Source organism: Oryctolagus cuniculus, chromosome X (genome assembly GCF_051225735.1).
Source record: "Oryctolagus cuniculus isolate XC-2025 breed Fujian yellow rabbit chromosome X, ASM5122573v1, whole genome shotgun sequence".
Lineage (NCBI taxonomy): Eukaryota > Metazoa > Chordata > Mammalia > Lagomorpha > Leporidae > Oryctolagus > Oryctolagus cuniculus.
The window spans coordinates 132,754,229-132,780,158 of record NC_142888.1 but is presented as its reverse complement, the minus strand read 5'-3'; positions in this window follow the sequence as shown (position 1 = coordinate 132,780,158).

The window sequence follows — 25,930 nt, the reverse complement described above, 5'->3', positions numbered from 1 at the left end:
ATGATCCTGTATATAGGGGATCCAAAGGACTCGGCTAGAAGACTATTGGATGTCATAGAAGAACTTGGTAAAGTGGAATGGCAGGATATAAAATTAGCACAGAAAATCAATAGCCTTTGTACACACAGAAATTGCTATAGGTGAGAAAAATCTTCTAAGAACAATCCCATTCATAATAGCTATGAAATAATTCAATATCTTGGAACAAATTTAACTGAGGAAGACAAAAATCTTTACATTGATACAAAACATTAAACATAGAAGAAGACACAAAAAGTGGAAAAATCTTCTATGTTTGTGGGTTGGAAGAATCAATATCATCAAAATGTCCATACTACCAAAAGTAATTTACAGATGCAATGTAATTCCAATCAGAATACCAATGACATTCTTCTCAGATCTAGAAAAAACTAAGCTAACATTCATTTTGAAACAGAGTGGAGAGGCCAAGGCAATTTCGGCTGGCTGTCAAGGTCACAGCAGAAAATCTGTTTCAGCAAGGTGTGAGAACAACAGCTGCGGTCCTCTTGGTGGTTTTAGGTTTGCTGGGAACTACACACTGCATAAGAAAGCCGGAACTTCCTGGTGGTCCCAATAATGATTGCTGTATTTCTAATTTTAGGGAAGAGCACTTAGTCTCATAATCCCCAGAATGTCCATTGCTTTGTAGAATTTTAATCAAGCAGAATGTTAGTGTAGGAGAAGGGGTTGATGCTTTAAGCAAGGTTGAGCTGTTGTGGAAAGGAATTAAAAGGCAACAGGCTCCCTGGTGCATACTTCCCACTAGAATAAAGATAAATGTTATTAAAGCTTTAATTCAATAGGTGCTACAAATACAACAATGGTTTGGCTGTCAAAACTGTGGAATAGATCTAAGTGAACCTTTCGATGAGTGCAATAGAGAAATTAAAGAGTTACAGAAAGAACTGCAAAAGAGGGGATTCATTTAAAAAAGGGCCTGCTTTGAACACTGGGGCTTCTAGTAAAGATTAGATTAGGAAGGTAATATTCTAGCTTGTGTAGCCAATTTCTGCATAGCTCAACAACACTCCAGGCCTTGGCTTGTGTGGGCAGCCCGTTATCTCGCACCTGCTGATTGTAACCCATACTCTGACTATGCCCTTGAAAATCAAAGAAATTGTAACAAGATGAAAATGGACAATAGACTTTTTATTGTAAGAAGAAAGAATCATTATGTGACTTATGCTATAAAAATGAAGTCTGGTGCTCGAGAGCCAGATCCATGCCATCAGCCTTGCTGTGAGTGTGTCTCATTTCTTCCTGCGCCGACACCTCTCAGACCTTTGGGAACCCCTGGACTGGCTGAAGCTGGACTCCCACACAAGAGACTCCAAACAGCTAAAGCAAGCTTATACAGTGAAAACAAAGCCAGAAGCATCACAATACCAGATTTCATGACATACTACAGGGCAGTCATAATCAAAACAGCCTGGTACTGGCAAAAAAACAGATGTGTATTCCAATGGTACAGAATAGAAGCTCCAGAAGTCAATCCAAGCATCTACAACCAAGTTTTCTTTGACAAAGGAACTAAAATCGATCCCTGTTGCAAACACAGTCTCTTCAACAAACGGTGCTGGGAAAACTGGATGTCCACATGCAGAAGTATGAAGCAAGACCCCAACTTTAAACCTTACACAGAAATCCATTCAAAATGGATCAAGAACCTACTTCTATGACCTGATACTATCAACTTACTAGAGAACATTGCGGAAACCCTACAAGACATTGCCCTAGGCAAAGACTTCTTGGAAAATATCCCAGAAGCACAGGCAATCGAAGTCAAAATCAGCAAATGGGATTACATCAAACAGAAGCTTCTGCACTGCAAAAGAAACACTCAGAAAAGTGAAGAGGTAACTGACAGAATGGGAGAAAATATGTGCAAACTATGCAACTATCTGATAAAGGATTAATATCCAGAATCTCTAAAGAGATTAAGAAATTCAACAACAAAACAATCCAGTTAAGAAATGGGTAAAGAACTTAAACAGGCATTTTAAAAAAAAAGGAAATTCAAATGGCCAACAGACACATGAAAAAATGCTCAGGATTGCTACCCATCAGGGAAATGCAAATGAACTTTCACCTCACTCCAGTTAGAAGGGCTTTCATACAGAAATGAACAAACAAGAAATGCTGGCAAGGATGTGGTGGAAAAGGTACCCTAATCTACTGTTGGTGGGAATGTAAACTGATACAGCCACTGTGGAAGACAGTAGGGAGATACCTCAGAAATTTGAATATAGACCTACCATATGACTCAGCCATCCCATTCTTGGGAATTTACCCAAATCAAAATAAATCAGCATATGAAAGTGTTATCTGTACCCCCATATTCATTGTAGCACAATTCACAATAGCTAAGAAATGGAATCAACCCACATGTCCATCAACTGTTGACTGGACAAAGAAATTATGGTATATATGCACTATGGAACAATTTACAGCAATAAAAGATGAAATCCTGTCATTTGCAACAAAATGGGTGCTACTGGAAACCATTATTCTTAGTGAAACAAGCCAGTCCCAAAAACAAATGCCATATGTTTTACCTGATCTGTGGTAAGTAATAGAGGACCTAAAACATAATCTATAGGAGTGAATTTGACATTTTGAGATTTGATGCTTGTTTATAGTCCTTGTCTGGACTGTTGAGGAACAGTGTTTTTTCCTTCATACTATGTGTTGAACTCTTAGTGTAGGGTCAATCTTACGAGTATAAAGTAAAGTGAAAACAGAGATTTAGAAAAACTGAGAATGGGAATAAGAGAGGGATGCGAAAGAATTGTGGGAGCATGGGCAGGATGGAGGGTAGGGTGTGAAGTATCACTGTGTTCCTGAATGCATATATAGAAAATACATGAAATTTGTATGCCTTAAATGAAATTTTAAAAAAGTGAAAGAACCATCAAAAGCATTAACATTGGCTTAATTCAAAGTGGGAACATTTGTGTCTGTGTGGCTGAAAGGTCCAAGGGCAGTTCTCAGTTTCAGGCACAGCTGGATCCAGGGTTTGGTTCTCTGACATCTGCCTTCCCATTCCAGTTTCCCCTCCAACCAGTGCCAGCCTACCCCCTTGCAGCTTTCCAAGTGTCACTGCCTTGGTTGAGATCACCATAGGTAGAGGAGTGCAGTGCTCTTATTGGCTAGGCCTGAGCCTCATCTCCAATGCTGGGGTCAGGGGTGAAGTTGACTCTACCACAAGTAAATTGCTGAAGGCAATAGGAGGGTTTTCCTGTAGGGTAATAAGGACATCTGAACCTGGAGAAAGGGAACAGATGGATACTGGGTGACAAAACCAACAGGTGCCCTCTTTTGTGGCAAAGACACAATTTTATCACATTCAAAATCCATTTCCAATGTCTTGAAGTAACAAGACTAGGAAACAAAATTCCTTAAGTTAATTGAGTAGATGATAATTTTCCAAAGTAAAACTATTTATCATGGTGCAGAAGAAAGAATATCCAAGCTAGAAGACAAAACTTTGGAAATTTTTCATTCAGACCTAAAAAAGAAGAAGAAATTAGAAAAATTAAAAATAGTGTTGGAGACATATGGGATACTATCAAACGACCCAATATACGGATTAAAGGAACGCATGAAGGTATAGAAGAGTAGAATGGATTACAAGTCCTATTTAATGAAATATTCACAGAAAATTGCTTTCCCTGATTTGGAGAAAGAAAGGGACATCCAATTTCTAGAAGCTCATAGAACTCCTAACAAACATGAATAGGAAAGACCCTCACCACGACACATTGTAGTCAATTTCTCTACGGTAAAACATAAAAAGATTCTAGAAAGTGCATGAGAGAAACGCCAGAGAAGTTTCAGAGAATCTCCAATTAGACTCACAGCCAATTTCTTATCAGAAATCCTACATGCTATAAGACAATGTTGAGATATATTCCAAGTCTTATGAGAAAAAACTGTCAACTCAGAATGCTGTATCCTGCAATGGTCTCATTTTTGAATTACGGTGAAATAAAGACCTTCCATAACAAACAGAAATTGAAAGAATTTGTCACCACTCATCCAGCCTTACAAAAGATACCTAAGGATGTGCTACACACAGCAACACAGAAAAATACTCATCACTATGAGACAATGTGAAGTCAGATAATCTTCCAGAAAAAGTCAAAGGAAATCCAAAGTAAACAATAGGAATATTTATGAAAAAATGGCAGGGCCAAGTTGTTACTTATGAATAGTAACCTTGAATGTAAATGGCCATAAATCTCCAGTTAAAAGATACAGATTGGCTGAATGGATTAAAAAAGAAGACTCATCTATGGGCTACCTACAACAAACACACCTCACCAACAAAGATACACACGGACTGAAAACAAAAGGATGGAAAAATGTTCCATGCCATCAAAAAGCAGAAATAAGCAAGTATAACCAGCCTCATATCAGACAAAATAGACTCTAACACAAAAACTGTTAAACAAAGAAGGGCACTATGTAATGATTAAGGGATCCATTCAACAGAAGATGTGACTGTAATAAATGTCTATGCACAAAATTACAGGAAGCCTGGCTATTTAACAGAAATGTTAATGGATCTAAATGGAGACATAGACTCTAATTAAATAGTAATGGGGGACTTCAACACACCACTTTCAATGGACAGGTCAAGTAGATAGAAAATCAACAAAGAAACAACCGAGCTAATCGACACTATGGACCAGATTGTCCTAACTGATACCTACAGAACTTTTCACCCTACAGTTACAGAATGCACATTCTTCTCATTAGAGCATAGAAGTTTCTCTAGGATAGATCATATATTAGGCCATAAAACAAGTCTCAGCAAATTAAAAAAAATCAAAGTCATATGATGCATCTTCTCTGACAACAATGGAATGAAACTGGGAAGCAACAACTCAATAATGTCTAGATCACATGCAAACACAGGGAGACTGAAAAACATGCTCTTGAATGAACAGTGGGTCATAGAAGAAATAAAAAGAGAAACAAAAAATTTTGGAAACGAATCAAGATGACAATATTCCATTTCAAAATCTGTGGTATACAGCAAAAGCAGTCTTATGAGGGAAGTTAATAGTAATTGATGCTTTTATGAAGGAATTGGTGGAACAGGTTCCAAGACAGCAGAGTAGGGAGGGAGCTTACTGTTCTAACCCAAGAGAAGATAGTTTAAAAAAAGTGGAGATAGTGTAGTCTTGGGGAAAATTTAGGGAGAAAATGGCATAAGAAACTCTACCGAAATTAGAGGGTCATGGTGGACCTACATGGAAGGCATGGGCACCCACGGCTTGGGACTCCAACAGCTGAGAGCCTATGCACCAGCACTGAAAAGTGAGGTGAGACCAGACCACAGCAGCCCAAGGCACTGGCGAAAAAGAGGCAAGAAGAGCCTAGAGGGAACCCAGCTTGGAGCCCCGCGGGGGAAAGCATACCAACCAAACTAGAGGAGAAAAACAAAGGACAGGACAGACACATTTCTTTCTCTCCAATCACTTTACAACCATGTCCAGTAACAAGCAGATAGAGAGGGTGCCATTTTGGACATACATGACAGCCTCACCAGCTTGTTTCTGAGCCTGACAACCAGCTGGGTGGAGACTCATGACTCTGGTGGGGAGAATTAACAGGGAGCTAGGAGCTTGTGACTGCGTGAAGCTTTTGTTCCAGGACTGTGAAAAAAACAGGGTGTGTGAGAGGACTTACGGTGTGGCTGGGATGTTGAGCAGTCTCAGTGGGAGATTCCACAAGCTTGGGGGTTCCTGGCTACCTGGTGAGAGGCATTGTTGGGGAACCTGAACTTACACTGAGGACTGCACAGATCCTTTGTGTGGTCCTTGGGACACAGCGGACAAATATTATACCCACTGGAGCTAGTGCTCAGGCACTGGTCTCTATTGAGGAGAGGTGCTCAGCTGAGCAGAATAAACCTGCCTTCTTATTAAAAAAAGATTTACCACACCAAACCTGGGTGTGTCACCTTAGGCACGACCTTAACCCTGGAGAACTGAACAGAGCTCTCTGGCCACACCCACTACAAGCCTCTAGAGATTCTAAAATGTACAAAAGAGAAGCACCAGATTACTTTCAGAGGATTTCCAATTAGACTCACAGCAGACTTCTCATCAGAAACCCTATAGGCTAGGAGAGAATGGCGATATATAGGCCAAGTCTTACGAGAAAAAAAAACCTGTCATTCCAGAATACTATACCCTGAAAAGCTCTCATTTATGAATGAAGTTGAAATAAAGATCTTCCATAACAAACAGAAATTGCAAGAATTTGTCACCACCCATCCAGCTCCACAAAAGAGGCTTAAGGATGTGTTGCACACAGAAACACAAAAACATATTCATCACTATGAAAGAAGGTAAAGGAGGAAAATCTCTCAGTAAAAGACCACAGGAAGTTCGAAGTATAAATTAGAAAAATCTTTGGAAAAATGGCAGAGCAAAGTCACTACTTATCAAGTCACTTTGAATGCAAATGGCCTCAACTCCCTAGTTAAAAGAAACAGACCGGCTGAAATGGATTAAAAAACAAAACCCATCTACTTGCTGCCTACAAGAACCACATCTCACCAACAAAGACGCCTTCAGAGTGAAAGTGAAAGGATGGAAAAAGATATTTCATGCCAACAGAAACCAAAAAAGAGCTGGTGTAGCCATCTGAATACCAGAAAAAAGAGACATTAACAAAAAAAAAACTGCTAAAAGAGACAAAGAAGGACACTATATAATGATTAAGGGATCAATTCAACAGGTAGATGTGACTATTGTAAGTGTACATGCACCTAATTACAGATCACCTGGCTATGCAAAAGATATGTTAAGGTATTTAAAGGGAGACTTAGACTCTAATACAGGTGTATTGGGGGGCTTCAATACTCCACTTTTAGCAATGGACAGATTAACCAGGCAGAAAAATCAACAAGGAAACAGTAGATTTAATCAACACTATAGACCAATGGACCTAACAGATAACTACAGAACTTTCTATCCTACAGTTGCAGAATACACATACTTCTCAGCAGTACATAGAACTTTCTCTAGGATTGACCACATATTGGCCATAAAGCAAGTCTTAGTAAATTCAAAAGAATCAGAATCATACCATGCATCTTCTCAGACCAACAAGAACAAGGAAGACATCATGACGCTCCCAAATGAACATGACACTCCAATACAAGATTATGAAGATGATGAGATAGAATAAATGCAAGATATGGAATTAAAAACATTTATGATAAGAACATTTAGAAGTCATCAAAAACAAATGCATGAACTACAGAAATCCATACAGGACAGGACAGAAAATCTCTCTCGTGAAAAGGAAATCTTAAGGAGGAATCAAAATTAAATGAGGAATTTATAGAACATGAAATTGAGATATTGAAGAGAAATCAAAATGAAATGAAGAATTCAATAGAACAAATGAAAAATACATTCGAGAGCCTTAAAAACAGAATCAGTGAGGTAGAAGAGAGAATATTGGACTTAGAAGACAGAGCACAGGAAAGTATACAGTCAAACCAGACAAGAAGAGGAAATTAGAAATCTAAAAGATATTGTTGGGAATCTACAGAATACTATTTAAAAAAGCAACATTCAGGTTCTAGGAGTTCCTGAAGGCATGGAGAGAGAGAAAGGAGTAGAATGCCTTTTCAGTGAGATACTAGCAGAAAACTTCCCGGGTTTGGAGAAAGAAAGAGACATCCAAGTACAGGAAGCTCATAGAACCCCCAGTAAACATGACCAAAAGAGATCCTCACCATGACACATTGTAATTAAACTCACCACAGTGAAACATAAAGAAAAGATTCTAAAATGTGCAAGAGAGAAACGTCAGATTACTCAGAGGATCTCCAATTAGACTCACAGCAGACTTCTCATCAGAAACCCCACAGGCCAGGAAGGAATGGTGAGATATAGCCCAGGTACTAAGATAAAAAAAACTGCCATCCCAGAAGATTATATCCTGCAAAGCTCTCATTTGTGAATGAAGGTGAAATAAAGATCTTCCATAACAAACAGAAATTGAAAGAATTTGTCACCACTCGTCCAGCCCTGCAAAAGATGCTTAAAGATGTGTTACACACAGAAACACAGAAACACGGACATCAATATGAAAGAAGGTAAAGGAAGGAAACCTCCCAGTAAAAGATCACAGGAAGTTCAAAGCATTTATTAGAAATATCTTTGGAAAAATGGCAGGGCAAAGTCACTGCTTATCAATAGTCACATTGAATGTTAACGGCCTCAACTCTCCAGTTAAAAGACACAGACTGGCTGAATGGATTAAGGAACAAAACCCATCTATTTGATGCTTACAAGAAACACATCTTTCCAACAAAGATGCATGCAGACTGAAAGTGAGAGGTTGGAAAAAGATATTCCATGCCAACAGAAATGAAAAAAGAGCTGCTGTAGCCATCTTAATATCAGACAAAATAAACTTTAACACTAAAACCATTAAGAGAGACAAAGAGGGACATTATAGAATGATTAAGGGATCAATTCAACAGGAAGATGTAACTATTATGAATGTATATGCACCTAATTACAGGGCACTGGGTTATTTAAAAGATATGTAAGGAACTTAAAGGGAGACTTAGACTCCAATACAACAGTATTGGCGGGCTTCAATGCTCCACTTTCAGTAATAGACAGATTAACCAGACAGAAGATCAGCAAGGAAACAGCAGATTTAATCGACACTATAGCCCAAATGGATCTAACAGATATCTACAGAACTTTTCATCCTGCACTTAAAGAATACAAATTCTTCTCAGCAGTACATGGAACCTACTCTAGAATTGACCACATACTAGGCCATAAAGCAAGTCTCAGTAAATTCAAACAAATTGAAATCATACCATGCATCTTCTCAGACCACCATGGAATGAAGCTGGAAATTAGCAACTCAGGAATCCCTAGAGCATATGTGAACACTTGGACACTTGGAGACTGAACAACATGCTCCTGAATGAACAGTAGTTCAGAGAAGAAATCAAAGGAGAAATCAGAAACTTTCTGGAAGTAAATGAGGATAACAACACAAAACTTATGGGATACAGCAAAAGCAGTGTTAAGAGGAAAGTTTATAGCAACAGGTGCCTACATCAAGAAACTGGAAAGGCACCAAATAAATGAGCTATCAATGCAACTCAAGGAACTAGAAAAACTGCAGCAAATCAGACCCAAATCAAGTAGGAGAAGAGAAATAATTAAAATTAGAGAAGAAATCAACAGAAATGAATCCAAAAGAAACATTACAAAGGATTAGGAAAATGAAGAGCTGGTTTTGAAAAAATAAACAAAATTGACACTCCATTGGCCCAACTAACTAAAAAAAGAAGAGAAAAGACCCAAATCAATAAAATCAGAGATGAAAACGGGAATGTAACAACAGACACCACAGAAATAAAAAGAATCATCAGAAATTACTACAAAGATTTGTATGCCAGCAAACAGGGAAATCTATCAGAAATGGATAGATTCCTGGACACATACAACCCACCTAAATTGAACCATGAAGACATGGAAAACCTAAACAGATGCATAACCGAGTCAGAAATTGAATCAGTAATAAAGGCCCTCCCAACAAAGAAAAGCCCAGGACCGGATGGATTCACTGCTGTATTCTACCAGACATTTAAAGAAGAACTGACTTCAATTCTTCTCAAACTAGTTTTCGAATAATTGAAAAAGAGGGAATCCTCCCAAATTCTTTCTATGAAGCCAGCATCACCTTAATTCCTAAACCTGAAAAAGATGCAGCAGAGAAAGAGGATTACAGGCCAGTTTCCCTGATGAACATAGATACAAAAATCCTCAATAAAATTCTGGCCAATAGAATGCAACAACACATCAGAAAGATCATCCACCCAGACCAAGTGGGATTTATCCCTGGCATGCAGGGATACACCAAATTAACAAACTGCTGACAAAAACTGTATGATTAGATTAATAGATGCAGAGAAAGCATTTCATAAAATACAGCACCCTTTCATGATGAAAATTCTAAGCAAATTGGGTATAGAAGGAACATTCCTCAACACAATCAAAGCAATTTATGAAAAACCCATGGCCAGCAACTCTACTGAATGGAGAAAAGTTGGAAGCATTTCCACTGAGATCTGGTACCAGACAGGGATGCCCCCTCTCACCACTGCTATTCAATATAGTATTGTAAGTTTTAGCCAGAGTCATTAGGCAAGAAAAAGAAATTAAACGGAAACAAATTGGGAAGGAAGAAGTCAAACTATCCCTCTTTGCAGATGATATGATTCTTTACTTAGGGGACCCAAAGAACTCTACTAAGAGACTATTGGAACTCATAGAAGAGTTTGGCAAAGTAGCAGGATATAAAATCAATGCACAAAAATCAACAGCCTTTGTATAACACAGGCAATGCCATGGCTGAGGAAGAACTGCTAAGATCAATCCCATTCACAATAGCTACAAAAACAATCAAATACCTTGGAATAAACTTAACCAAGGATGTCAACGATCTCTACGATGAAAATTACAAAATCTTAAAGAAAGAAATAGAAGTGGATACCAAAAAATGGAAAACTCTTCCATGCTCATGGGTTGGAAGAATCAATATCATCAAAATGTCCATTCTCCCAAAAGTAATTTACAGATTCAATGCGATACCAATCAAAATACCAAAGACATTCTTCTCAGATCTGGAAAAAATGATGCTGAAATTCATATGGAGGCACAGGAGATCTCGAATAGCTAAAGCAATCTTGTACAACAAAAACAAAGCCGGAGGCATCACAATGCCAGATTTCAGGACATACTACAGGGCATTTGCAATCAAAACAGTATGATACTGGTACAGAAACAGATGGATAGACCAAAGGAACAGAATCGAAACACCAGAAATCAATCCAAACATCTACAGACAACTTATATTTGATCAAGGATCTAAAACCAATCCCTGGAGTAAGGACAGTCTATTCAAGAAATGGTGCTGGGAAAACCTGGATTTCCATGTGCAGAATCATGAAGCAAGACCCCTGCCTTTCACCTTACACAAAAATCCACTCAACATGGATTAAAGACTTAAATCTACGACCCGATACCATCAAATTATTAGAGATCATTGGAGAAACTCTACAAGATACAGGCACAGGCAAAGACTTCTTCGAAAAGACCCTGGAAGCACAGGCAGTCAAAGCCAAAATTAACATTTGCGATTGCATCAAATTGAGAAGTTTCTGTACTGCAAAAGAAACAGGAAAGTGAAGAGACTACCGACAGAATGGGAAAAAATATTTGCAAACTATGCAACTGGTAAAGAATTAATAACCAGAATCTACAAAGAGATCAAGAAACTCCACAACAACAAAACAAACAACCCTCTCAAGAGATGGGCCAAGGACCTCAATAGACATTTTTCAAAAGAGGAAATCCAAATGGCCAACAGACACATGAAAAAATGTTCAAGATCACTAGGCATCAGGGAAATGCAAATCAAAACCACAATGAGGTTTCACTTCACCTCGGTTAGAATGGCTCACATACAGAAATCCACCAACAACAGATGCTGGCGAGGATGTGGGGAAAAAGGGACACTAACCAACTGTTGGTGGGAATGCAAACTGGTAAAACCACTATGGAAGTCAGTCTGGAGATTCCTCAGAAACCTGAATTTAACCCTACCATACAACCCAGCCATCCCACTCCTTGGAATTTACCCAAAGGAAATTAAATTGGCAAACAAAAAAACTGTCTGTAACTTAGTGTTTATTGCAGCTCAATTTACAATAGCTAAGACCTGGAATCAACCTAAATGCCCATCAGCAGAAGACTGGATAAAGAAATTATGGGACACGTACTCTATAAAATATTAGTCAGCAGTCAAAAACAATGAAATCCAGTCATTTGCAACAAAATGGAGGAATATGGAGCACATCATGCTGAGTGAAATAAGCCAGTCCCAGAGGGAAAATACCATATGTTCTCCATGATCGGTGACAACTAACCGAGCACCAAAAAGGAAACCTGTTGAAATGAAATGGACACCATGAGAAACAGTGACTTGATCAGCCCTTGTCCTGACTGTTGATGTACAGCTTAATACTTTATCCATTTTAGTATTTTTTTGGTTCTACTTAATACTATTGGTTGAAATCTGTAATTAACATACAATTATTCCTAATTCCTAGGTGTTTAAATTTAACTGAAAAGTGATCTCTGTTAAATATAAGAGTGGGAATAAGAGAGGGAGGAGATGTACAATTTGGGACATGCTCAAGCTGACTTGCACCAAATGGTGCTTGGTTAGTTTTCACTGATCAGGGAGAACATATGATATTTGTCCCTCTGGGACTGGCTTATTTTACTCAGCATGATGTGTTCCAGATTGCCCCATTTTGTTGCAAATGACCAGATTTCACTGTTTTTTACTGCTGTATAGAGTTAGAAATGTGCCAGGGGATTCCAATCCAATCCCATCAAGGTGGCATGTACCAATGCCATCTCACTAGTCCAAGTGGTCAATTTCAGTTCACAATTGATCATACTGATAGGTCTAAGAGTCAAAGGGATCACATAAACAAGACTAGTGTCTGTTAATACCAACTGACAGAATAAAAAAGGGAGAGAAGGATCCAAATGGGAGGAGGGATACACAGCAGACTCATAGAATGGCAGATGTCCTAAACAGCACTCTGGCCTCAAAATCAGCCCTTAAGGCATTTGGATCTGGCTGAAGAGCCTATGACAGTATTTTAGGCATGGAAAGCCAAGACACTCTGGCAAAAAAAAAAAAAAAAAAAACTAAATGAAAGATCTCTGTGGGTGAGATCTAAGTAGAAAGAACGGGCCATCAAAGAACGAGGTACATTTCTCTGAAGGGAGGAGAGATCTTCCACTTTGACTATGACCTTGTCTAAATAAGATCAAAGTCGGCAAACTCAAAAAGCTTCCATAGCCTTGGCAACTCATGACAAGAGCCTAGGTAGATTACTGACGCCTTAAACAAGAGTGTCAAATCGCTAAGTCAACAACAGGAGTCACTGTGTACTTACTTCTCATGTAGGATCTGTCCTTAATGTGTTGTCCAATGTGAAGTAATGCTATAACTAGTACTGAAACAGTATTTTACACTTTGTGTTTCTGTGTGGGTGCAAACTGTTGAAATCTTTACTTAATATATACTAAATCGATCTTCTGTATATAAAGATAATTGAAAATGAATCCTGATGTTGATGGAATGGGAGCAGGAGCAGGATTTGGAAGGGTTGCGGGTGGGAGGGAAGCTATGGGGGGGAAAAAGCCATTGCAATCCATAAGCTATACTTTGGAAATTTATATTTACTAAATAAAAGTATAAAAAGAGATCTTTTTGGTGAATCTGACTTTGTTTGCAGGTATTTACTTATTGGAAATTGAAAGAGAGGGAGAGAGAGAGAGAGAGAAAGAGAGAGAGAGACATAGAGGACATAGAGAGACACACACACAGAGATATCTCCCATCTGCTGGCTCATTCCCCAGATGGCCTCAACAGCTGGGGCTGAGCCAGGATGAATCCAGGAACCTGGAGCTTCATCCAGGTCTCCCATGTGGGTTCCGGGACCCAAGCACCTCGGTCATCTTGCACTGATTTCCCAGGCATATTAGTAAGAAGCCGAATCCGAAATGACCCAGGCCAGGTTTTGAATCCAGGTACTCTGATATGAAATACGGGCATATCAACCACCGCCTTAACTGTAAGCAAAACCCCCACCTCCGTTGTTAAAGTTTTATCGGATGCTATAGTTAACACATTGGTGGATTATGCCTCATTTTTACATGCCAGAGTTTGGACAGACTCCTAAAGGTGGAACAAAGGGTATGCACATCCTTAACACAAAATGTCAGATGACTATCTAGATATATTTTACTACACCCCTCCTATACTGACAGAAAAAGTCCTTGTTTCTGAAACCTATTGCCTTGCCAAACACTGGAAACTGTCAATTAATTACATAAATCTTACATTAAAATGTGCTCTCGTCTCACTGTGCAAATCCTAAAAGCAAGACTCAAAACTGTTTCCAAATAACAACAGCATTTCAGAAAAAAAAGCTCAAGAAGGGTTTAGAACCAGAAAAACATCCAACACTCAAGGAGAAGTTCTCAATCTCTCCTAACCAATCTAGTCTACCAGGCTTGCAAGGAAACAGGGAGATCCAAACCATCAAAGGGAAATCAATCAATCAAAGCCATCCGGGGGCCGGCGTTGTGGTGCAGTGAATTAAGACACTGCCTGCAACACCAGCATCCCATCTAAACACCAGATGGAGTGCCAGCTGCTCCACTTTCCCTCCAGCTCCCTGCTAATGTGCTTGGTAAAGCCACAGAAAGTGGTGCAAATATATAGGCAACTGTCAGTTACGTGGGAGACCCGGATGGGAATTCTGGGCTCCTGGTTTGGCCTGGCCCAGCCACGGCTGTGTGGGAGCTGGTGGATGGAAGATCTCTCTCCCTTTCTCTGTATCTCCTTCTCTCTATGTGACACTTTCAAGTAAGTAACATAACTATTTTTTAAAAAGCCATCCAAAGGAGATCCAAGATGGCTAAATAGGGAGAAGACGCACTGATTTTAACCAACGGAAGACACAAGAAAAACCAAGGAAGGGTCGTGTTACCAGGGTACAGTTGGAGGAGAATTTTCAGTGGATAACCTATTAAACAGAGATTTCGTGGAGCACGAGGGACAGTATACAAACAGGCAGCGGCTGCCAATATGCTAGCAGTGCCTCCTCGAGCTGTCGGCCGGGGGAGATGGCATCTTCTCAGAGGAAGGTGAGAGGAGGCTGCAGCGGCCTCTGTGCCACTGGCGGTTTTCTCTGAGGGAGGACTCCGCATTCCCCACACGCTTTGACTGTGGCCTAGAGAGCTGGCAGGGGCAGGCCGTCCACTTAGCTCCATGGAGAGAGGACACCTTGTTTCTCTCCCCATCTCACATAGAAGCACCAGGATCGCCTTGCCGAGGCAGAGCTCTAAGCAACCTGTGTCAGGCTGGCAGCTCACTCTGGGCTCCGGGGATGTGGCAGCTCACTCCAGGGATGGGGCAGCTTGCAGGGCAGAGAACAGATCCCCTGCACCCTGACTAGGGGAGTCCTGCACCTTGGGACTGTGGGCATCCTTCGACTGTGAGCTCTGCAGAGGCCATGAAACGCAGATGGCTGTGGGGTAAGGCTGTGTCTACGGGCAAATACTTGGTCTGACTCCAAAAGCTCAGAACTCCCTGAGTGCTGTGGAGGGACCTCACATAGCGCTTGGCACTCACATTACAAAGTGCTTAGATCTGATGGGAGTTCATGGACTAGAGTGGGTGGGGTGTGCAGGCACTGTGAGCTCATCCTAGACACTGAATCAGTGGGTGCACCTTGGCACAGAGAAGGGCTGATGTTGTGAACACACCAGCCAGCGTGATCAGACTCTGCCTCTACTGAACATAACCAGAAGAGGCCTATCACAACCAAATTTGTGTCGTTCTGGACTCTTGTCTCACCCACACAGGCTGGCCAGAGCTCCCTGGCCCCAACCAGCAAACACCTCTGAATATCTGCTGTGACCCGCAGGCATTCCACCAAGTCACAGAGACACATTTCTGAGAACACAGCCTTCCAAGGAGATACCAACAAGTGATTCCCCAGAAGCACAAAAATAAATGAAGAAATACAAGAAATATCAATAAAGAGGACAGTGTCATTCCCCAAAGGGAACACAATGATACCTCACTAGTAGAGTGGGAAGATGAGGAGATTGAGGAAATGCCTTGAACACAAATTCAAAAGAATGATTCAAGATTACTCAAGCGTACAGAAGCAGGTACAAGAATTAAGGAAATCCATACATGTCACAGATGGGAAATTCTTCAAGGAGATAGACATATAAAAGAAAAATCCAACCGAAATTCTAGAAATGAAGAATTCAGTACCCCAAATAAAAATACAACAGAAAGCCTTAACAACAAACTCAGTGAGGCGGAAGAAAGACTATCCAAGCCAGAAGACACACCTTCTGATATGTCACAGACAAAAAACAAAAAAGAAAGAAAAAAATCAGAAAAACTGAAAACAGTATTCAAGATCCATGGGATACCATCAAATGACAAAATGTACATGTCTTAAAAGTTCTGAAGGAATGGAAAAACAGCAAAAGCAGTGTTACATGGAAAGCTTACAACAATTAGTGCTTACATCAAGAAACTGGAAATGTATCAAAGGATGTAACAATGCAGCTCAAGAAAAACCAGAAAGAAACAACTCTATTATTAGTAGGAGAAAAGAAATCATAAAACCTGGGGGGGGGGGTTGGTGCTGTGGCACAGCGGGTTAAGCGGCAGTCTGCAGCGCTAGCATCCCATTTGATGCCTGTTCAAGTCCTGGCTGTTCCACTTCTGATCCATTTCCCTGCTAATGGGCCTGGGAAAGCAGTGGAGGATGCCCAAGTTCTTAGGCCCTTGCATGCACGTGGGAGACCCGGAGGAATCTCCTGGCTCCTGGTTTCAGCCTGGTCCAGCCATTTGGGCAGTGAATCAATGGAGGCAAGATCTCTCTTTCTCTCTCTATTTCTCCTTCTCTCTGTGTGTAACTCTGACTTTCAAGATAAAAAATCTTTTGAAAAAATTAGGGAGGAAATAAACAAAATTGAAAAAAATACAAAATATTGGGGAAATAAATAGCTGATTTTTTCAAAAAGTAAACCAAATTGGTAAATCATTGGCCCAACTAACCAAAAAAAAAAGGGGGGGGGGATATGTGGGAAGACCTAAATTAATAAAATCAGAGATAAAAACAAGATGTTACAACTGACACCACAGAAATAATTATCAGAAATTATTACAAACTTCTTTATGCCAACAAATTGGAAACGCTAGAAGAAATGGATAGATTTGTGGACACATACAAATGACTAAAATGGAGGCATGAAGACATAGAAAGTCGGAATAGATCAATAATCAAGACAGCACACATATTCCCATTTCTTGCTCTGCTTTTCCCAATTACAGCATTCTGCTATTCCCAAATATCATTGTTCTGTGGAAAATTTCTCTCTTGGGGCCGCCGCTGCAGCATAGCAGGTACAGCTCCGCCTGCAGTGTGGGCATCCCATATGGCACACAGTTCAAGCCCTGGCTGCTCCGCTTCCCATCCAGGTCCTTGCTAACGTTCCTGGGAAAAGCCGTGGAGGATGGCACAAATCCTTGTGTTCCTGCACTCATATGGGAGACCTGTGTGAGGCTCTAGGATCCTGGCTTTGTCCTGATCCTGCAATGTCCATTGCAGCCATTTGGAGAGTGAACCAGCAGATGGAAACTCTCTCTCTCTAACTTAGGCTTTCAAATGAATATTTTTAAAATATTACATTAAATTTACCGTGGCCACAAAGAAATTCAGATGCAGACCAGCAACTCAGTTTATTTTCTGCAGAAACAAACAATAAAGCATCCCTGCTCTCCACTCCCCCTCCCCGGCCCCCCGCCAGCTGCATCAGGGAAACAGAAGGCCAACAGTGGCCAGGTGCCTCTACATTGAGACAGTCAGGCCGCTGTAACAAAATGACAACTACTTGCAGGAACCCATGCTCTGGGGAAGGAGGCATGACCGCAGAAGGGACGCTGAATTGGTTTTAGGCTGCTTTGCCAGGGGAAGGATGAACAAAAAGCACGGGCACAAAGCGCTGCAGGATCTGCAGCAGCAGGGAAAGCTGGTTCAAGCAGGAGGAGATGGCAGTTCGGAGCAGGCCTGGGTCCTCAGCGGTCAGCTGGCTAAAGTGAGGGGAGAAGACAGCCATGTTAAGGTGAGACTTCTGCTCCTGTTTCCTCAGGTGGAAACAGGCCCAGTCCACCAGGTCTCTCTAACCCTGCCTTTGGGTGGTCCTAGTTCTTTCTTTATTTTTTTTAAAGATTTAGTTATTTACTTGAAAGTCAGAGTGAGGGAGAGAGAAAGTGAGAGAGAGCAGTCTTCCATCTGCTGGCTCATTCTCCAAATGGTGGCAACAGGGGCGGGGCAGATCAGAGCCAGGAGCTTCTTCCACGTCTCCCACGTGGGTGCGGGGCCCCACGCACTTGGGCCATCTTCCATTGTCTTACCAGGCGCAGTAGTCGTGCAGGCGGGTCTCCAACCTCGGCCATGTGTGATGGCGGCCTCACCCACTAGGCCACAACACTGGTTCCAGGGGTCCTACTTCTCTATGGGAGCCACCTTGGTTGGAGATTGACCCCAGCCACCCTGCAACATAGGCCACCCAGGACCCCTGCAGAACTGACATAGCCAGCAGATTGCCAAGTACTGTGACCTCCTGCTGAACCGCCCCTCCGAGGGGATAGGCAGATGACTCCAGCGACTGGCGGGCTAGCTCCGCTTCCACTCACGTCGGGAAAGGCATGGTGAGCACGCTGCTGGAGGTCCAGTTAAGGAACCACCTGCTTCCGATTTCCACCATATCTCAGGGCCCCTTACAGACGCCAGGGCCCGTTGTCCCCCAGGCTGCCCTACAGGCCACCCGCGCCCTCTCACCCGGACAAGGCTAGTTCCACCCGCGCCCTCTCACCCGGACAAGGCTAGTTCCGCCCGCGCCCTCTCACCCGGACAAGGGTAGTTCCGCCCGCGCCCCGGCCCATCCCCGCTGTCCCTGTTCCTTGCTGGGCCTCCATGGCCCTCCAAAATTCCTCCGCGCCCCCGCCTGTCCCGCTGCCCTCCTCGGCCCGCCTCCTGGACACCTCGCCCACGCCAGCTCAGCCCCACTCCGGGTCCACTGGAAGCTCCTCAGACAGGATACGACTGCGGCACCCAGCTGCTCGGTACACTGGCCGAGGGCCCGGCCTCTTCATCCAGCCCTGGGGTGCCTGGTGCCACAGCAGCCTGTGGCGTTTGGCCAGTGGCGGCATCCCCCTCTCTGGCGCCATCGGGGTGGCCGTGGCCATCTTGGCTGTCAGCATTGCCAGGCGGCTCACCCCCTGCACCTTGATCACTGGCCTGCATGGCTCCTCACTCCGTCTCCGCCCTCACGGCAGCCAACAACAAGTGCATCCGAGGAGAAGCCAGCCCTGACAGACTGACGCGCGACACACCTCAGGCTCCTGGATCGCCTGCGCAAACCCTGAGCCACAGACGGCACTGCTAGGCCAGCGATTGGTGCGTTCATAACTAGCCCCGCCCAAAGCGTAGCCACGCAAACCTTGGCGCCCTGTGCCACCGCAGTGCGGCTGCGCAAACAGACGCTGTGTCGTCTCCCGCCCTGACTGGGTCCCCGAGACCCCGTGAGGTCTCGAGGAGGCCACGCACGTGCCCGGTTCCCGCCAACAAACCCCGTGGGCCCGGAAGGCTGTACCCCGTCGGCAGGGCCACCCTGACTTGTGACCAGGCTGCCGGCCTGTGCCCTCGCTCGTCAGGAGCCTCTGGGCCCAACTCCTCGGGTCAGGTGCTGTCCTGTGCTGTCCCTCTGCCCCCGCGCCTTGCCCAGCCCTGGGACATGACATGGCGAAAGTCCCGCAATGCCGTACGTTTTCAAAAGTCACTCCTGGGCCCTGCCAGTCCTCGAGGAGTGCGCCACGCCAGTCCGTGTGGCTGAGGTCAGCCTTCGTTTGTCACTGTCCCGTCTGTGATGTTTGCCCCGTGAGGGAGCAGGGCTGCGTGTGCGCGTGTGTGTCTGGGGGGTGCAGTGTCTGTGTATGTGTGTGTGTGTGTGCGGGGGTGTGCGGTGTGTCAGGTGTGCAGTGTGTGTGCAGTGTGTGCATGGGGGGCAGTGTGTGTGTGCAGTGTGTGTGGGGTGTCGGGGGGTACAGTGTGTGTGCAGTGTGTGTGTGTGCAGTGTGTGTGCGGTTGAGTGTGCGGTGTGTCGGGTGTGCAGTGTGTGTGTAGTGTGTGCATGGGGGCAGTGTGTGTATGCAGTGTGTGTGCGGTTGAGTGTGCGGTGTGTCGGGTGTGTAGTGTGTGCGTGGGGGGCAGTGTGTGTATGCAGTGTGTGTGCGGTTGAGTGTGCGGTGTGTCTGGTGTGTAGTGTGTGCGTGGGGGGCAGTGTGTGTGCGGTTGAGTGTGCAGTGTGTCGGGTGTGCAGTGTGTGCATGGGGGGCAGTGTGTGTGTGTGCAGTGTGTGTGCGGTGTGTCTGGTGTACAGCATGTGTGGGGTGTGTGTCTATGGAGGGGTGCAGTGTGTGTGTATGCAGTGTGTGTGCAGTGTGTCAGGTATGCAACATGTGCGGGGGGTGTCTGTGGGGGTGCAGTGTGTGTGCAGTGTGTGGAGGGGTGTGTGGTCTCGGGGCTGTGCAGCATGTGTGTAAGGTGTGCGTTGGGAGTGTGTGTAGCATGTGTGGGTGGGTGTGCAGCATGTGTGTGGGCTGCAGTGTGTGTGAGGTGTCTGTAGTGTGTGCAGGTACAGCATGGAGTGTGTGTGTTTGGGGTGTATGGTGGGTAGGGGAGTGTCTGTCTGTGTTTCAAGAGTGTGTCCTGGGCCTGGCCAGCAATGACACCACCTCCCACCCACCAGGGTCTCCCAGGCTCCTTGCATACCATCTTGACAGGCTGCAGGGGAGTAGAGCCGTGACCCCTCGGGGCAGACCCCAGTCAGCCCAGCTGTGCTCTCCCTCTCCTAGGAACAAAGTGTTGCAGCTCTCTGGGGGGCTCGAAGTGCTGTGTGCCCTCAGCTGGGAGGTGACCCTGTGTTTGCTGGCCTGCTGAGTGCTGGTCTACTTCTGTGTCTGGAAAGGGGTGAAAGCAACGGGAAGGGTACCGCTGGGCTCAAGCAGGGGAGGGGGCGGGTCTTGCCACCGGGAATTGCATGTCTGTCTCCACACATCCACTACCCAGAAGCCCCTGGAGCTGGGGGTTGCAGCGTTCTGTTGCAGGGACCTGGACTGCTCATCTGGCTCGCTCAGGCCTGCCCCACCCTGCTCCCTGGGCTGGGTGCGACTGTCCACAGGACCGTAGATGGGCACCACCCAGGGGAGGGGTCCCGGGCAGGGCTCCCACCGACAAGCTTAAGGCCGAGGCACTTTCCACGTCGCAAGTCTTCCCGCGGAACAGCTTAAACCCTCGCCTGTGTCCTGTCCCACCCCAAGAAGCTGAGCAGCCCCCAGAAAGGCTCCCCCCCACACATGCAGGGATGGATGGAGACCCCGGCTGGAGGGTGGGGCTGCTGAGGGCGGTGGGCCAGTGGGGGCGTTCTTACTGTGCTGAAAAGCCACTGCAAACCTAGCAGTAAAAACGTCACTTTCCAAAGCTGCCCCCTGCTTCTACCTCTGCCTCCCTGGGAGGGGGCTGGGGTGCGGGAGGTTTGGGGGGACCTTTCCCCAGCCCCCGCGGCTGCAGTCTGTTGTCTGAGGGCCCGTGTGCCCGGTATGCTTCAAGGAGCTTGGGCGAGAGCAGGGAAGGAAGCAGACAGAAGTTCCCCTGGAGCGGACATACCTGGGGAGCAGAGGGCATTAGTCAGAGAGGAGCCGAGGGAGCGGGAAGGGTGGGGATTCCAGAGTCAAGGAAAACATGGGAAAGAGCTCATTAGGTTCAAAACATCCTTTAAATTTCCATAAGGAAGGACTGGATGATGAAGATGAAGGAGAGCATTGTCCATGAGGACCTCCAGGGTCTGCGGTGACTAGGTCCTCCGGAGATGGGGTTGTCAAGGAGAAAATCGGGCTAGTTCTGCTGCCAAGCTCTTCTCCGTGTTTTCTCTGTACCTCTTCAATCTCTTGGGGCCACCACTGCCTCCAGCCTGCCCGTTCCTGTGCCGTTGGACTTCCATCAGCGTCTCTTCACATCTCAGACCATGCCGAGCCTCTGGGCTCCCTCCTCATGCCCTCTGACTCCAGGCTTCTTGGCTGGACACTTCTGTACCCTGTGCCACTGCCCACCAGCCCCTGGCACACCACCCTTGTCTATCCCTGACCCACCTGTGCATAGGGTCCTTGGGAAATGCACTGGAGTTGGTGTTCCTGGAGACAACCCTTTGCTTATGTAGCTGAGACTCGCTGGATAAATGACTCTCACACTCTGAGGGACCGAACGTTCTGAGGTAGAGTGACTGCTAAATGAACGTTTAGCAATAGGAATAAACAAATGAGCACTGACGTTTTGAGCTGTTGTTACAGATCTCAGTAGTAGCACTGGGGAGCAGGTTGTGAAGGAATGCTATCTGTATAAATAGCCCGTATTATATGAATTATTTATCATTATAATATATTCACAGCAATAGCAATAGGAACGGTTCAGACCAGTGCCCAAAGAGCAAATTCGCAAAAAACAAACAACAACAACAACAAAAGCGTTGACCCAGGGAGGAAGATACCTGCCCTGGCAAACCAGGTGAGAGGGAAATCCGCAGGCCCATGGCACTGCTGGTAACAGCAACAGTGGGAGGGAGAGCTTAGTGAGCTGCTTTTGAAGTTCCACGCAAACCCCTAAGACAGCAGAGGCAGGAAGAAAAAGAAGGGGGGGCATCTCTCCATCTCTCTCCCCTCTTCCCCCATAGAGACCTGCAGCCAGCGGACAGGCAGGTAGCTGCCACCGCCACCTCACTTGCACGTGCCCAGCAACAACAGGGGTCCTCCCCTACCCATACAGCAAGGGCCACAATTCAGAAAAATTCCTTCCACGTTAGTGCAAGTTGTACCACGCCAATTGCCCAGCAATGAGGGGGGAGGTAGAGTTGCACTTACAGAGGGCAAGTGAGCTGGGCTGCAGTGAATGGGGGCTCTAGGCCTGTGGTCCACAAACCTAATGAGAGGAAAAAGCCCCACACCCCAACTGACACTAAAGCAGGTTGGGATGACCACACAGAGACTGCAGCTCTGGGAACACCTTAGTTTTTATTTTGTTTTGGTTTGGTTTGTTTGTTTGTTTTTTGCTTTTTGACAGGCAGAGTTAGACAGTGAGAGAGAGAGACAGAGAGAAAGGTCTTCCTTCCATTGGTTCACCCCCCCAAATGGCTGCTACTGCCAGCACGCTGCACTGATCTGAAGCCAGGAGCCAGGTGCTTCTTCCTGGTCTCCCATGCGGGTGTAGGAGCCCAAGCATTTGGGCCATCCTCCACTTCCTTCCCGGGCCACAGCAGAGAGCTGGACTGGAAGAGGAGCAACTGGGACAAGAGCCTGGCGCCCATATGGGATGACGGCACCGCTGGTGGAGGATTAACCAAGTGAGCCACGGCGCCGCCCCCCACCTTAGTTTCATTATAGAAAGGACTGGCTAGTGGGACAGAGTGGCCCCATAGACAATCCACCACCCGGAGAGCCCTGGGAGATAAGTCTGAGAAAACGGTGACTGCATAAGAGGAGACACAGTGTGGTTAGGCCCTGGGCAACTGCAGAGTGCTTCTGCACCCCTTGAGCTCCTCGGTTACCTAGAGCAGCTCGTACCAGATGGAACTGTGCTCACAGGAAAACACTGCAGATCAAATATGCAGTTCATTAAGCAGTATGGACGAGTGCTGAGCACACAGGCGACTAACACTGGGGCATCCCACAGCCCTGGGGAGAAGGGCAGGTCACACCAACCGAGGTGACCATTCCCCTCCATCCAGCTAACCAGAGGAGAGCTACCAAGCCCAATGAGGGTCTTACCTTGGATACTTGCCCCACCCTGGAATACTGAACAGAGCACCCTGGCCACATCCAGCACACACCTCTTGGTATTCACTGAAAGTATAGATGTCCCACTAAGCTACAAGAGACACAGATCAAAGATAAAAACCACCAGACAATAAAAAACTACACAAATGCTGAAAAGAAGGAAAAATTTCAAGAAATAAGAAAAAGGAACACATTATAAGTCCCCCAAAGGAGGACTGCAACATTTCAATATTAGAAGGTGAAGGTGAAGAGGTTGAGGAAATGCCAGAAATGGAATTCAGAAAACTAGTCATTGGATTACTAAGAAGCAATCAGAAGCAAATTTATGAGCTAAAGAAACTATATATGATATGAATGAAAATTTTTCTCATGAAATTGAGGTAGTAAAGAGAAATGAAAATGAAATAACAGAAATGAAGAATTCAATAGATCAAAGAAAAATGCAGCACGAATCTCAACAACAGAGTAGTTGAGGCAGAAGAAAGAATATCCAAGCTAAAAGACAAATCTCTAGAAATTTTACAGTCAGACCAAAACCAAAAAGAAATTAGAAAAGAAAACACTGTTGGAGCTCTACAAGATACTATTAAACAACCCAACATATGGGTCTAGGAGTCCCTGAAGGCATGGAGAGAGAGAAAGGATTAGAAGGCCTTTTCAGTGCAATAATAATAGAAAGCTTCCCTAATTAGGAGAAATAAAAGGATATCCAAGTACAGGAAGCACATAGAACTCCCAATAGACATGACCAGAAAAAATCTTCACCACGACACATCATAGTAAAACTAAAACTCTCCACAGTAAAACGTAAAGAAAAGATTAGAAAATGTGCATGACAGAAATGTCAGATTACATTCAGAGGAACACAAATTAGACTCACAGTGGACTTCTCATCAGAAACCCTACAAGCTGAGAGAGAATGGTGAGACATATTCCAAGTCTTAAGAGAAAAAACTGTCAATCTAGAATACTGTACCCTGCAAAGCTCTCACTTATGAATAAGATATACTACAGGCATTCCATAACAAACAGAAATAGAATTTGTCACTTCCCATCCAGCCCTGCAAAAGATGCTCAAGGATGTGCAACACACAGAAACACAAAAACAGGGATATCACTATGGAAGAAGGTGAAGGCAGAAAATTGCCCAGTACAAGTACCAAGAAGATCCAAAGTAAAAATTAGGAATATTAATGGAAAACTAGTAGGGCAATGTTTTTACATAACAACAGTCACCCTGACTGTAAATGGCCTCAACTCTCCAGTTAATAGACACAGACTGGCTGAATGGATTAAAAAAGAAAACCCATTTATTTGCTGCCTACAAGAAGCACATCTCAACCAGCAACAATACTCACAGACTGAAAGTGAAAGGATAGAAAAGAAATGCATGCTAACAGAAACCAAAAAAGGAGCTGGTGTAGCCATCCTAATTTTGGGGAAAAAAAAGACTTTAACACAAAAACTGTTAAAAGAGACAATGAAGGACACTCTATAATGATTAAGGGATCAATCCAACAGGAAGATGTAACTGTTATATGCATATGTATATGTAACTGTATATGCATCCTATTATCGGGCACCTGGCTGTTTAAAAGAAATGTTAATGGATTTAAGGGGAGACATAGACTCAAATACAGTAGTAATGGGGGACCTCAATACCCCACTCTCTTCAATGAATGGATCAACCAGACCAAAAATCAGCAAGGAAACAACAAAGTTCATCGACACTATAGACCAAATGGACCCAAAAGATATCTACAGAGCTTTCCATCTTACAGCCACAGAATGCACATTCTTCTCAGCAGTGCATGGAACTTTCTCTAGGGTTGACCACATGCTAGGCTATAAAGCAAGTCTCAGCAAACCCAAAGACATTGAATTCATACTGTGCATCTTCTCTGAGCACAATGGAATGAACTTGGTAATCAACAACCCATGAACTCCCAGAACATATGCAAACACATGAAGACTGAACAACATGCTCCAAAACGAATAGTGGGTCATTAAAGAAATCAAGAACTTTCTGGAAACAAACGTAGATGACAATAACACATATAGAAACTTACAGGAATCAGCAGAAGCAGTGTTAAGAGGAAAGTTCATAGAGATTGCTGCCTACATCAAGAACTTGGAAAGGCACCAAATAAATGAGCCATCGATGCATCTCAAGGACCTAGAAAAACAACAGCAAACCAAACTCAAAACTACTAGGGGAAAAGAAATAATTAAAATTGCAGAAGAAATCACAAAATCAAAACCAATAAAACAATATAAAAGACTAAAAAAAGAGGAGCTGATTTAAAAAAAAAAAACTAACAAAATTGACACATTGACACAACAT